Here is a 16,214-nt window from a genome sequence, read left to right as displayed (position 1 = left end):
AACAACAGGTTTTTTGAACAGTAGAGAGAAGTCACCTGGGAAATATTATATCCTTGTTGTCAGAATCTTGGGGTCACATAGGAAGTTGTATTGAGGGGTCTTCTGGGACACATGGATAAAGTAAGGATGGAAATAACATATGGTAGGAATGTGAGCGGAATCTGTCTGCCTCTCAGATAATTACTGTCATTTTATGTACGCAGCTGGACAAAATAGGAAACTGAGTACTCTGGTAGGTGATCAAGACCTTTACAAAGTTGTAATAGTTGCCAAGTTTCTTGATTACCAAGATGGTGTTGAGTACAAGTATTTTATTTCAAAAATATTTTTCCAACTGTCTTAAATCATGTATCTAAAAGGGGAGCAACAAAAGACGAGAAAAACAGTAAAGAAACAAGCGAGGCCATGGGGGACAAAGATGAACAAAGCATAGTCTGTCTGCATAAGGAGGACTCCATGTCTTCTGAGGAAAAGAATTCAGAGAGAGAAGTTAAAATGTAACATGGTAAAGGTATTACAGAGAGGGGGCCAGGAATGCTGACAGAGGACAGCACAATTTTGTTTCTTGATGCAGATGGGAATTTCATAGCATTAGGGGTGGATATTGAGGAAATAACAGCAACTCATCAAGAAGAAAAAGAAAAATGTGAGTGTGGTGTTCCAGGAAGGAAGAACAGTTCTGAAGTCTGGCATTAGCAGGAGGAGTAGGTCAACGAGAAAGAAGCACAAAATGCACAAGGTATCCAAATGCAAGGAGGCTGCAGAATTCAGGAACCTCAAGACAAAGCCACTTGAGGCAAAGGTTCTGGAACTTTACTGGATTTGAAATTACCTGGAGGGATTGCTTTCAGTAGGTCTGGGAAAAGACCCAAGGTTCTGTTTTGCTAACAAGGTCCCAGGAGAATTGATTTTGCTGATCCAGGGAACACCCAGTGAGAATCGCTGAGATTAACACTGGAATTTCACCCCCAGGACAACAGAGAAAAATGAGAGACAGAGAAAGTGACGAGAGACATATCCCTATCATGGGTGTACTGAGTGAAATATCACTAGAGCCTGGGAGGCTCCTAATAGGAAATGGAACCATGATTAAACATTCTGCCTGAGAAATAACTGAGAGCTTCCCATCTTAGTAGAAACTGAAAGGAAGTGGAAGGAATAGCTAAGAAGTATTTCTTAGGCTGAAGCAATAGGATTGGCATCCTCTTGAATTTGAGTGTTGGGGGTGGGTGGGGGGGTGGGAAGAAAACAATGAGGATTGACAGTGTGAGTCTTAGCCCAGGAGGACAGGGACATAAAAGGGCATTAACTGAAGTTTAGAATATAAAGCAGGGGAGCAGTTCTCAAGAAGGAGGGATAGTGTGACTGCCATTGCACAAAAATTGCTTTACAGATTGTTTTAAAAGCATCCCTGGTCAGTACTTCATTGATAAACAAATGCTTTGTAGGGTGACGAAAATACTCCATACAATGTTATAATGGTGGTTGTATATCAGTAGGCATCAGTGCTGCCCACAGAATGTACAACACCAGGAATGAACCCTAAGGCGAACTATGAACTTTAGGTGATTCTGGTAAGTTCATGTGAGTTCATCTTTTGTAAACCAACCAACCAACCAACCAACCAACAAACCCATTCTGGTGTTAATGCTGATAACCAGGCTGGGCATGCATGTTTGGTGGTAAGGAGTATGTGGGCAATCTCTGCACTTCCCTCTGACTCTTGCCTGCAAACCTTAAAGTGCTGGGGGAAAAATGCATTAAAAAAATCCTTTTGGCATAGGAGTGTGCCTAGAGAAATTCTGTTCCTTTAGGTCTTTTCGAGGCATTCTTTTGCTGTCTTCAAATCTCACCCTACTTCCCTTTCCTACTTCCTTCAAGATCTAAATTCTCTGGAATTTGCAATTACAAGCCAGTTTCACTGGCTCTGTTGCTCCTAAATTGCTTGAATCATTGGCAAGAGGGATGAGGGCATAGAAAGAAAGTTTAAATAATGGAGAGAGGGCCTCCCTGGTGGCGCAGCGGTTGAGCGCTGGGTTGAGAAGCTGCCCGCAGCCTCCACGGCGCCGGTTCGATACCTGGATGCTCCCCGGCCACCAGAGGAGGGTCCCACATGGCGCGCAGACCTCTCCTGCCGCCCGCTGCTCCCCTCAGCAGTGTACTTCAGTCCTTCTGCCTGCTCTGCTCCCCGCTCTGGCTCTGGTGAATTCTCTCACCCTCCCGTGCTTCTGACTGTACCCAGTGCTTGTATGAATAAATAAATATTTTTTAAAAAAAATAATGGAGAGAAGAACACACACACACACACACACACCCCAAGTGCCAGCATGTAGACCACAGATTTTACTTGATTTGGCTTATTTGATCCTCATACAACTATTCAAGAAAAATGATATTATCTGCAATTTGTAAATGAGAAACTGAGGGATTAAGAGAAATGAGAAACTAGAGACATTAAGATATCTGTTCAAGTGTAAAAATAAATAGTACATAACAGAATTAAGAATTTGACTAAAAAATCTCATCACTAAATCAGCTAATCAATTCATTAATCTCTGCCTAATGCTAAGTTTTCTTAAGATAATGTAATATGAAACTTTACAAGAACTACTAAAATAAGAAGAGGTTTCAGAAACATCTGCCTTTTATTTATAGTTATGTAGATTTTAAAGCCATGGATTAGCCCTGCTTCCCAGAGAAATATATAAACATTAATTTTAATATGAATATAGTATCAAATGGTTGTTTGAAAATTATTCCTCATGTTAGATTTTTTCACACTAGGATTAACACTTTTATCTCCTTCCAAAATGCCCAAAACATTGTGTGTAAAAGTAAATAATAAATAGGCTATATTCCCACCTATAAATAGATTTTTTTTCTATACATAGAAATAAGTGAGGCTCATATAGTTCTTGGGGGACTAGATCTTGACATGAAGAGGGCAGACAAACCATCCTGGGAAAGCTGGGTCCTTAAATATTTACTGCCAGGAAATGCTATGCTTATCTTGAGACACCAGTGAGGGGGGGTGGGGGGACCGGCATTCTCAATTATGTGACTGGTTTGTAACACAGGGGGATAGATAGCCTGGTCCAGACCCCCAGGAAAGAGACAACCAGAGTCTGGAAAGCACAGACAACTGCCACAACCTTTTAGAAAAGGAATTTGAATTTATGTCCCGGATTTGTCTTTCATTTCATTTCACTGCCTTTTTTTTTTTTTTTTTAACCTGGTACACTTCATCTTTTTCCTCAGATTTTATCAATCTGTCAGTTACATAACTATATCATTTTGGGGGTCAAGCATAGGAAAAATAATTCTTAGACTCTAAAATAATACACACTGGCTACCCAAGGAAAAGTGGGTGGGAGATAAGGAGGGGGCACATCATCCCATCCCCTTTTGACTCAGAAATTCTACTTCTGAAAATTTATCCCTGAAGGTCTTTTGATGGGTCACTTGGTTAATTAAGTTCCTCATAAACACTTCTCTGGGTGTTGCTGTGTCAGTATCTTGTGGATGTGATTACAGTGCATAATCAGTTGACTTGAAGTAAAGGAGATTGTCCTGGACAATCTGAATGGGTCTTATTCAGTCAGTTAAGAAGACTGAAGATTTCTCAGAAGAAATTCTGCTTGTGGACACAATGTGGGTTCTGTCCCCGGGGCTCTAGCCTGCCGTCCTCCCTGAGAGCTGGCTCTCTGCACACTGCAGTCTCACTGCAATCCCAAGTCCGTTCTTGGTGATAAATCTCTTAATGTCTACTTCCTCCTGGTCCTGCTTCCCTGGTTGAACACTGACCGACAATCTAAGAAAATACTCTGAAGTTTGTGTAAGTTTCATGTAATAAGATGTTCACCTGAGTATTTTCAAAATAACAAACTGGAAGTACAGTATTATGGGATTTCTGAAGTAATTATGGCAGTCACTTGATGGATTTTAAGTTATATGTATGCAAGTTTGGTTAATATTATAGGGGGGAGTGTCCATTTAATTTTCATTTTAAAATTTGGGATACAAACTGTATATAGTGTATGATCAAGTAATGGAAAATGCACCCAAGAAGGCTTAGAAGAAAACTGATATTTAAAAGGTTGTCTTTAAGAAGTGGAATTGACAGTAAAAAACTAAAATAGGGGCCTCCCTGGTGGCACAAGGGGTTAAGACATAACCTATGAAGCTATTCACAGCCGCTGCAGCACAAGTTTGATCCCCAGCCAGGAGCTACCCACATGGCACAGCAGACCTCTCCTGCTTCATCCGCTGCTCCCCTCAGCAGTGTATTTCAGTCAGTCTGCCTGTAATTGTTTTTTTACATCATTGGTCTCCCCATAGGCATAGTCCTCATATTCCCCCACCACCACAGCACCCAAAAGCCATCGCCATAATCCCTGTGCTCCTTCCTGCCCTTTTTTGATCCCTCTCCTTCCTCCCTCCCTAGCTCTTTGCCTCAAATCTATGGTCAGGTTGCAAGTTTTGTCTTTTAATAAATTTTAATCTTTGAAAAATAGCAGCTTAATGTTAATGTATGTTCTTTCAGAATTAAGGTCATTTCCAAAATATACATAATTTTTAAATTACTGCTTTTAAATTCATTGGCGATTTTCCAAAGAAATCTTTGCTTCACATTTTTGTGCATTGATAACATATTCCTGCACCACATATAAACTGGAATAATGTTATTACAAGTTGAGTGAGCTACTTGATTCTAGAACTAATGGCATAAATGAGACAATGCCCAAGATCATTGTAAAGGAAGAGATAGGAGATGAGTTCTCTGAAATTTCAAAAACTTTCAGTAATAAACTCCAGCAATTTGTTTTTATTTTATTTGTTTTTATTCGAGTCATGAGATGTGTGAGACATTACACTGAGTGCTATACATTGCATAGATTGATTGTGGCTAGTACAATCAATCAGAAAAGTAAGTGAAGCCTGATAAAGGGAGTTATCATGGCTCTGCTTTGTGAACAGTTGCTTGAAAATAGATTTTAATCATGATATTTCCTATTAAAGTTTATGAAAATAATAACAATTACTGATGCTTCTCACAACTCATCCCTACCCCTCTATTGATCTGGTGTTTGGCAATCTGTGTGTGTGAATGTGAGTATAACTTTGAAAATCAGTAGCTTTGTCAAAAAGGACTCAGAAAAAGAGATAAAGAAGGAATCAGGGCTACAGACCCAGGAGGTTGTCCTTAAGTCAGCCTGAGGTGTGTGCAGACACAAGGTCCAATATAGATTTTATGTCTTCTAGGATTTGTCCAAGGCAGATAAAAACTGGGGACAATACCTTACCCCTAATTGCCTCATGCCATTTAACCTATGAGTTACTATCTAACCTAAGATCATTTCTGACATATTTTATACATTTAAACAGGCATTTAATCTAGAACAAATACCTTTAAAGCAGAAACCATATTTTATGTTATTTCATGTTGTGCAAGACTCGATTTTTTCTTATATATCGTGAATACATTCACTGTTCAAGTCTGTGTGTATAGTCAGTCATAGGCAAACTGATATTTCAATAGGTCAAATTTTTAAAAACCTATTTGAAAGGCAAAAAAATTTGGACACAAAATCCAGGGTCATGGGGATCCTTTTCTGCTTGTTTTGTGTCTCTGGAGCATGGAGTGACTCCAGATCCTCAGATCTGAAAGAAGCCAAGCTCGGGAAGACTCGGAGATCAGACAGGGGGTTTCAGTTAGTGTTGTCCTCACATTGCATGTGGGCCCCCCTCCCCCAGCACTCCTGGGGGTACCAGCTCCTTTGAATAAACACCCCAGGGAAGTGTGCTCTTTAGTGAGCCGTCCTGAACTCTATGAGATCATAATCATAATTTCATACAGAAATTTTGGAAGAAGTCAATAAACTTTGGCAATGTGCTGTGGGCACGAGCTTGTTAGAGAAAACATGTAGTGATGGTGAGGAGCTGTTGACAATTCTGGATCCTCTTTTTGGAGGCATCTGTTTCCATTTATATTCAGCTGTTCATCGGCTATTCATTGAGGAAGGTTTGTTAGTAACTTAGACTTACTTCAGCTATTGAATATTTGAACCTACAGAGAAAGTTAACAATATATACAAGGGGCAAGCAAAATGAAGGCTGACTTCATCATGTATCTATAAACCACAGCCGCAATCCCCCTTTAAATTGTAGACTTATCACCTTTATTTGTACTGAAACTCACTGTGAGGAAAAATATCATTTGGAAGGCAAGTGACTTACATGCTGTGATTCTCAACCTACAGTTCTTATGGGTTGAAGGTGTGCTGTCCTGGCCCACCGGAGAAACGTGGACAGTCAGAAAGACTCACTCACATGGAAAACATTGCCTTTTCTCCTTAAAAATACAACTTACAGGGCCTCCCCGGTGGCGCAGCGGTTGAGCGCTGGGTTGAGAAGCTGCCCACGGCCTCTGTGGCGCCGGTTCGATCCCCGGCTGCTCCCCGGCCCCGGAGGAGGGTCCCACATGGCGCGCAGACCTCTCCTGCCGCCCGCTGCTCCTCTCAGCAGTGTACTTCGTCAGTCTGCCTGTTCTGCTCCCCGCTCTGGCTCTGGTGAATTCTCTTACCCTCCCGCGCTTCTGACTGTACCCACTGCTTGTATAAACAAAACAAACAAACAAATAAATAAATAAACATGCCTCTATTAAAAAAAAATACAACTTACATGTTCAGATTAGGTAATACACACAGTACAAAATTCAAAAGGTACAAAAATGTACCTAGCAACTACTAAATCTCCACCCCTTCTCTATTCCCTGGCTACTCATTTCTGCTCAGAAGCAACAAGTTATCTATTCTGTTTCCTTCCAGAGATATTCTTTGTATATATAGACATTTCACCCACTTTTTAAAAAGATAATGTTGATTTACATTATTTTGTATTTTGGAAGCATAGGATCCATCCCTTCAGATGTTATTACCACCATGAACCCAGCAAGCACCCCGAGTCCACCACCATAGTCCACTGTGTTCTCATCCTTCTCTCTCCCTGGATTCCTCACTTCTAAGGTCAGTTTTCAAAGGTTTGTTTTTTATTTGGCTTTATCTGCCCATTGTTTGGTTTCTCTGTATTCTACCTATAAGTGGCACCATCCAGGATTTGTCTCTCTCCTTCTGACTTATTTGGCTAAGCATTGCTTTGCTTAGTTTTCCAGCTCATCCATGTAAAAAATTATTTTTGTGTTAACATGAGTGCAGGTTTTTTTTTTATGACATAGAATGTAAACTTTGTTTTTAAACAATATACTTGGGTCACTCCTCTTAGACCTCTTAGATCTTTTCAACCACTTTTTACTCACTTATTCATTCTTTTTTTTTAAAATAAATTTTATTTTTATATTCCCCATACAATTGCAACCCCCTTATTTTGACCCCAATCCCTCCCCTCCCCGCCCCCCACCTCCCATAGAGTGTCTCTGGTTCATAGTTTCCGTTGATTTTGATTTTCACTTTCTTATAGTTATTCATTTTCCTGGTCCCTTATTTAAGTTTTCTAGATTCCTGCTATCACTCATTCATTCTTTAACAGAACACCAAAAACACAAGTTATGAAGATGTTGAGTACATTGGACTTCATTAAAATGAAACACTTTTTTTTTGGCTCTTTGAAAAACTCCATTAAGAAAATAAAAAGCAAGCCAAAAACTGGGGAAAAAAGTATTTCAACATATGTCAGACAAGACTAGAATCTACACTGTAAAAAAAAATGCTCACAATTTAAAAATCAGACAACTCATAAAGTTGTTTCTGTCCCCTGGCTGTACAATTTCTGCAAGTACCAGATGAGAGGCTTCTTATTCACTGGGTGGTCTTTGGAAAGTCAGGCTACCTCTCTCGGACTCAGAAGCAATGGTAGAACGCAAAATTAGTCACAATGAAGAGATCGAAGTCTGCTTCTCACCCTTTGGATCCTGGCAGAAGGCACTAGACATGAGAGATCGTTCTGATTCTAACCGGGCCTCAAGAAGCCTTGCAGTTTCCACACTGGAGCTTTGGGGGCTCGTCCACAACCACAAGAACCAGCCTGGGCTGGTTGGCTGGGAGTGAGCGACTTTGTGGTCCCTGCTGCCTCCCTCAGGCCTTTATGACGGTCTCGCTCCAGCTGGCCACAGCTCTTGGTGCTCAACCTTCCACCACCTTCTGATGAAGACCTTCCACTCAGTCTGATGAAGACCTAGCACCCATCGGCCGGGCCCCACCCAAATCACTAAACTACAGATTCCTGAATTAAATTTGGGGTTGGTATTTTAAGTCACTACTTCAGAGGTCATTTGTTAATGACAATAGCTAATTGATAAAGATATCTTGTCAGGAAGATGGGGCAACACAAGCAACTACCTAGTGGGATTGTTGGGAGATTTAAATGAGAAAGTAAATGTGAGTGGTCCATGCCCCCCCCAACTCACCCCCTCAGAGTAGATGCTCAAACATGTTGGTAATGATTCATGTCCTAACGATTGACAAGGATTATCTTGAAGGGGAGGTGTCTTTTGCAAATTTGGTTTTTCTGTGGCTAATGTAGACAGGTAATCGCAAGAGCTACCCAGGTATGTGGCAGCAGTGGAGGAAAGTCACTCTTCCTGATAAGAAAGATGGAGAAGCTTCTCCAGATGCTGCTATTCAATGTAAATATGTCGCTGGTGAAGAGAAGACACTTGATTGTTCTTCTCTCTACTTACCGATTGACTCATATTCTTCTATCAAATTCAGCAAACTTTTGGTCTTGTGTGCCATTGAAGCGGATCAAATAGATATAAGGAGGGTGGGAGAAGAGCATAGAGATTACATCCTGGAGAAGAAAGCTGGGTTCTGGGAATACCACCCACAGCAAGCTTAAGCAGACTATCTTGATTAGCTAAGACTAGTAGCTACATGTCATGATGTTACAGGAACAATGATGCTCATTTGCATATAATGCTTAGAACTCTACACCAGAAAAAAAATAGAACTGTATTCCAATGTAATCTTTTCTCATGCCCCCAATTCCCAAAATGTAAAAGATTTATTTTTAAAAACATAATCCTAAACCCACAAAGGTTGATCAAACATCAATCCTTTTTAATCTTTTGTTGCATAATTTTCTAATGTTTTACAAAGTCTGTCTCAGCAGTGCATTAACTATTACACTAACAAGTGTTAATGTAGTTCCTGCCTTTCCCCAGAAGGACTGTAAAACTGCAAGGCTTTTAGGATTTAAGGCATGGATATAAATATTCAACCCAGGTGTTTCTAAATCACCTTCCACAATCTCAAACGATGGTATAGTTGAAGAGTTCTGGCAAAATGTCTCAGAGTGTCGTCTGTGTTTGTATCCAGTTATGTTACATTCAGAATAAATGCATAAAATAAAGCAAAGCCTGCTGACATATTTATTTTCAGGACAGTTCTGTCATGTGAACTTTCTAATCATATTTGAAAATCCAGCTGTGGAAAGGTATGCATTATAGAGAAATGGCTGTTGGGTCTTTGCCAGACCACAGAATTGAACCGTATATGGCAAAGAAAAATTCTCAACCGCTGTTAGAGCAATTCATTCTTTTAAGTTAAAATCTCCAATTAACCACTTAATTTCTGTCAATATCAATATAACAATCCTTTTATGCCTATGAAAAATGAATAAGATTACAACACTTGTCTGAATTGCCCCTAAAGTGATGCCTTTTTTGGCTTTTAAAAGTCTTATCTAAAGTGTGCCTATAAATATAAATGTCCTGTGCCCGCTGTAATCAATTCTCGGCTTTCAGTAAATTCCAAAGGACTCTGCGCTCTGCAAGAAGTATTGGCTCAACGTCCTGGGGGGTTGTTTCTATTAGGAAATCCGTTCCTTAGGAATGTCTCCCGTGTCCCGGACTTCAATTCCAGGAAGGCATCAGGTTCGATCCTGAACATGATTTCCCTCCTATTAGGAACAAATTTGTGTTTATTATTCCAAAAATACAGTGCTTGAGCCAGAATTTATGGAGATGCTCAAATGGAATCATTTTCTCTTTTGATTACAGCGCACGTTGATGCGAGCCTCGTGTGTGGAGCCGCATCTGACCCCAAAGAGCTGAGTGATTCATGCCGCGTTGCTGAGATTTTTGGCAGTTCAGGCAGGAAGCTTAAACACGCCCTGCCACTTGGAGATCTGGAGCATTTGGAGCTATATTTTCCATTTTAAATATGGTCATGGAAATTAAAGTACTTTTCCTTCGTGAAAATAATCTGAAAAAAAAAAAAAAGAAATTAGCAATTGGAGGAGTCAATACGTGCAGTGAATGGAGCAGAGGCCTGTCACAGGTGAGGCTGGAAGTGTGCTTAGACGATGTGGTGGTGCGCGTGCAAAGAACCAGCAAGTGTTGTCCCCAACATCACCCCTCTTCTCATTGCCTTTGCTTTCTCCTCATCCCCTGGAATGAATGGCATGGTTCAGCTTGGTTGGTTTTTTTTTTTTTTTTTAAAGATTTATTTATTTATAAAAGAGCTGGAATACAGGCCTGAGGCATGAGAGGGTAAGAGGATTCACCAGAGACGGAGCAGGGAGCAGAACAGGCAGACTGATGAAATACACTGCTGAGGGGAGCAGCAGGCGAGACAGAAGAGGTCTGCCGCGCTATGTGGGTATCTCCCTGGCTGGCTGGGAATCGAACCCGCACTGCAGAGGCTACGGACAGACAGCTTCACAGCACTGCACTCAACCTGCTGCACAACTGCTGCGGAGGACCTTGAGTTGGTTGTAATAACTAACAAGGGAGCAGGAACCTTAGATGCAAGGGATCTAAGTTATTTTCTCTTCGTTGCCCCAGCTTATATGAAACACTGCCTGTTAGAGACTATCGAGTCTGCAAAAACTATCTCATGGGCCCTGCTCAGCTCTTGCCCTCCTGCTTTCATTATTGAACTGCCTTAATTTCTGCTGTCCTTAGATGGTGTTTGCCGCTTTCACTGTTCGGGGTATACACCCTTTATCTTTGTGTGGATTAAGAGCAGCAGACAATGGGAGGAAGGTAAGGATGTGTTACTTTATGGACTTCTGTAATAGCTTAACTTTTCTCTAACGATCTTCATTAAGTTAATGAAGTCTACTTTAAGAAAGCAAATATTTTCTTACCTTCCAAAGGCCATTTACCATGACAGTAAAGGAATATGAAAACTATAAATGCATACTTACTCTTGTAAGAGTGAGCGGCTATCAGCAGAGGTTTGCAAAAGTTTCCGGAAAATGGAAATCAGATTTGTAGGTGCCGATTTTGTAGCAAAAAGGGAAAAACCATAGGTTCGGATATACCCACTGAAAGATCTGGAGCTGAGCAGGGAGCCAGCTTTCTTTTTTTTCTTTCTTTCTTTTCTTTTTTGTTTTGTTTTAGCAATATTATTTTATTTTATTTTTTTTTTTTTAGACAGAATCCTAGAGAGCCTCTGGACTTAGTGAATGAGCCCCACTAAAATGTCAGGGTACAGCAAGATAAGGAAGACTCGGGGGCCTCCCTGGTGATCACAGGTTAAAGTCTCAGCGCTATCAAGCCACTGTGGCATGAGTTCGATCCCCGGCCAGGATGCTGACCCACATGGTGCAGCAGACCGCTCATCTCTCTCCCTTGCTCCCTTCAGCAGTGTATTTCAGTGGGACTGTCTGTTCTGCTCCCCACTCTGTCTCTGGTGAGTCCTCTCACCCCCCCTGCATCTCTGGTCTACACCCCAGCTCTTATATGCATGAATAAATAAATAAATAAATAAATAAATAAATAAATAAATAAAATAGGAAGACTCGGGGAGCAAGAAATACAAATGAAACGTAAGAGAGAAACCAAAGTTCTATCCTGAGCAGGATGGAGGCGGCCCAGAGAGCCAGGCCAGGTTGGAACAGGAGGATTGAGTTTTCCACGTGGCAAGATTCTAGGAAGAAAATGTAAAATGACAGATTAAAATAGGGTAGTAACATCTCAGTAGAAGGGTAAGTATGAATCGGACTGCTAGTTCTTTCTCTCACATAACAGGCAGTCCAAAAGATAACACTGTAAACCGAATCACAAACAAAAAACTATAACCCTATTATTTAGAAACACATAGAAACGGAAAGAAACAGTTCAATCGTTCAAGGTTTTTTCCATTGGAGAGGAAGGCTGGATGCTACGTGTTAAGGTACAGCTGCAATTCTCCAGTGTAATAAACAAAACGACTTAATAATATAATGATGAAATAATGTAATTTATGGACTAACTAGTAGCTATTTAAAAATTAAGATATTCAGGGCCTCCCCGGTGGCGCAGCGGGTTGAGCGCAGTGCTGTGAAGCTGTCCACAGCCTCTGCAGCACGGGTTCGATCCTGGCCAGCCGTGGAGATTCCCACATGGGGTGGCAGACCTCTCCTGTCTCACCCGCGGCTCCCCTCAGCAGTGTATTTCAGTCAGTCTGCCTGTTCTGTTCCCCGCTCTGTTTCTGGTGAATCCTCTCACCCTCCCACACATCTGGCCTTTACCTTGGTTCTTGTATGCATAAGTAAATAAATCTTTAAAAAAAGAGAGAAAATATTCAATTGTGGTGAGTCTACACTTAAACAAAAACTTGTATAGAAGAGTATAACTTTTATAAACATGAAGTATGAAGTGGATGCCAATTGCCTTAATCATTGCCTATCCTGGAATGATGATCTAGGGGTATAGTAATATAGATCAGCAAAGATTCATATGTAGAAATGCATAACATGGTGCTCTTTATATTTGGGGACTTATAAAATATACAACTAGAGAAATATACAATAAACAAAGTAGAAAGATTGTTTAAAAGATCATGGTATTACATCTGGCATATTGATGGTCAAATGTCAAACTTGTAGAAGAGGATATTTTGTAACTATTAACTTCCAGATTTTGCATTTGAGAATATATTTAATGATGTTGAAAATGCTCATGAATTCCATGAAAAACACTAAAATTACATCTAAAGTGGAATTACCATCTTTCAATAACCCACACCATCCACATAAATACAGAGACAGGATAAAAATAAAATGAACTTGTGTTATATATTCAGAATAAAAACAAAAATGATTGTATATTAGTATACACAATCTTATAGTCATTTTAATAGGAAGTCTGAAAGCTGAGACTATAATAAGTATTCTTATCCAAAAAATTCCAGTTTACATATTCCTTTTGACCTAAGGGTAGAGGATGTTATTTGTAATTCATCCAAACTCATCTTTTAAAATTTAACAAGACAGTTCAGTAGTCAAATTTCACCATAAATCTATCTTGAGCAAGCATGTTGATAACCTAGAGGTTAAAATATTCATTAGCAATTTTTTCCCTAAATCGGAGAACAGCATAATCCAAACAGTCTTATCCTTCCTTTTTCTAGAACTGAAAAAAAACCAAAGCCACTGACTACCTTTTGAACTTTTCCCCTTCAGTTTCTCATCACATAATTTTTAGTTCCCATGAGTAAAAAGTACATTCTTAAAGCTATAAAGTGTGAGAAAATTATTCAGGAAGCAAAAGGTTATTGCTAAAACTACCAAATGTATTTAACATCGGCTATTTTATGACTTTCACAGATTTGAGGCTATACCAACACAATTTGAAAGTCTATGACTCTTTTAAATTTTGCTTTTACAATTTAAAATCAAATCAAGATGTGCTAAGATGGGGAGGGCTAGCAAGTTTTCTTAACTTTATTAACTCTTATGAAAATGTGTAATTTTTTGCTGGAGAAAGGTGCTTTCCTACTGGAGAAAGGTATATTTTCCTACTCAACCTGATCCGCCTTGCTAATAATGAAGTGGGAAGGTGTAGCTGTCACTTACTCTGTCACATCCTAACCTTAAGTACTAATGATCTGTCACAATTTTTCTGTTATCAGGTGTGAAAAACCATTTTTAGAATTGTGCTTTATTAAACTTAAAGAAGTGTATTATAAAATTAACTTGTTACACATCCACAGTGTTACTGCTGCAGAGTAGACAGAATTGAAAACAATGTTTATAAAGGTGTTGGTTTAAGCAATAGAATTTGGGGACCTCCCCTTCCAAAGGTAGGGTAAAGTAGATCGCACCAAATCAACACTCCTGCCATAAACAACCAAGAAATCCAGACACAATATTAAGTAGCCACCATTTTCAAGGCACTTTAGAGTTGCAGAAGTAATGAGGGTCGGAGGAGTTAAAATCACCAAAATAAGAATAACCTTAGAGAAATTGTCTCAGAGTAATTTTTCCCTATGAGCATTTACCAGTTCTGAAAATGGGCCAGCTCAGTGGAGATTCCTTAAAACGTTAAAAACAGGAATTCCTGGGCCTCCGTGGTGGCACAAAGGGTTGAGCGCAGCACTGTGAAGCTGTCCTCAGCCTCTGAGTTCGATCCCCGGCCAGGGAGCTGCCCACATGGCGCAGCAGACCTCTCCTGACTCGCCCACTGCTCCCCTCAGCAGTGTATCTCAGTCGGTCCTCCTGTTCTGTTCGCCACTCTGGTGAATCTTCTCCCCTCCCACACCACTGGCCTGTATCCCAATTCTTTTTTTTTAATTTTAATTTTTTTTAAAGATTTATTTATTTATTTGTACAAGCACTGGGTACAGTCAGAAGCACGGGAGGGTGAGAGAATTCACCAGAGCCAGAGTGGGGAACAGAACAGGCAGACCAACGAAATACACTGCTGAGGGGAGCAGCTGGCGAGACAGGAGAGGTCTGTCGCGCCATGTGGGACCCTCGCCGGTGGCCGGGGATCGAACTGGCATTGCAGAGGCTGCGGGCAGCTTCACAGCCCAGCGTTCAACCGCTGTGCTACCAGGGGAGACCCTGTACCCCAATTCTTGTAATCATAAATCTTTAAAAAAATAGGAATTCCATACAATTTAATTATCCCACTTCTGCGTATTTACCCTGAAAAATACAAAAACAGTAACTCAAAGATATATGTGTGTGTGTGTGTATGCATCCCCCATATATATGTATACAATGTGTGTGTGTGTATCCCCATATTCACTGCAACACTATTTACAACAGGCAAGAACTGGAAACAGCCAGGGCCCATCAATTGACAAAGGGATAAAGAAGACTACACAGCTTTAAATAAGATGAAACCCTGCCATATACAACATGGATGAACCTGGAGGGAATTACGCTTAGTGAGGTAAATCCGACAGAAAACACCATATAATTTCTCTTATGTGGTATAGCGATAAAACAAACATGAACTAAAAAGAGAAAAAAAATAAGCTTTCATAAGCCAAGAAGAAAAAGAAAAATACCGGATGGTCTCACTCATAGCAGGAATCTAGAAAACTTAAATAAGGGACCAGGAAAATGAATAACTATAAGAAAGTGAAAATCAGAATCAACAAAAAACTATGAAACAGAGACACTTTTGGGCGGCTGGGGTGCGGGAGGGGAGGGAATGGGATCAGAATGGGGGGGTTGCAATTGTATGGGGAATATAAAAATAAAATTTATTATTTAAAGAGAAAAAAAATAAGCTTTCAGACTATTTAAAACAATTCAAAGACCATTTTAATGTATACTGTTAATTCATAGTTTGGGTGTAGGAAGAACAATTGACACCTATTTTGTAGAATTTACCTAGCTCGAGTTGATATATTATGGTTAAACAATCAAATGTATTGAATAGTTTTTCTTTGCCATGAGAAAAGAATTGCTGAAATAAGTCTGATGTTATTTAAAAGTTAGATGCAATTTTCTAGGTACCTCATTATATGCCTTAGGTCTTGAATAATGACAATATATTGGTTCATGCAGTAGAAAATGCCATAGGGAGTGTGGCTTTGCAAGACATGTCCTCCAGCGTTTCAGACAACTGTATCACCATGGTAACTTCAGAGATCTTAGCTTCCTCTTTAGGTTTCTTGTGGCAGAAACCAAGGCACAAATAACTGTGACATCCTCAATCAGGAAAGTCGTTTCTTATAGCTACTGTGGAAGAAAAGGAAATTTCCTTTTCCCTAAAAGACCAAGCTTCTTATACATTTGGGTTTTCTGCACTTCTGTCAAATCAGTTATTTGGGAATAAGTAGAATGAGTTATAAAAGGTAAATCAACTCACATCTGAATTCACTTCACTTCAAATTACTGACTCAGGGAAGACTTTGCTGCCCATTAAAAAATTTTGGGGGGCCTCCCCAGTGGCGCAGCGGTTGAGCGCTGGGTTGCGAAGCTGCCCACAGCCTCTGCAGCGCTGGTTCGAACCCCGGCTGCTCCCCAGCCAC

Source organism: Talpa occidentalis, unplaced genomic scaffold (assembly GCF_014898055.3).
Source record: "Talpa occidentalis isolate TD23 unplaced genomic scaffold, MPIMG_talOcc4v2.1 talOcc4.4, whole genome shotgun sequence".
NCBI lineage: Eukaryota > Metazoa > Chordata > Mammalia > Eulipotyphla > Talpidae > Talpa > Talpa occidentalis.
Note: the sequence above shows the minus strand (reverse complement) of the source record.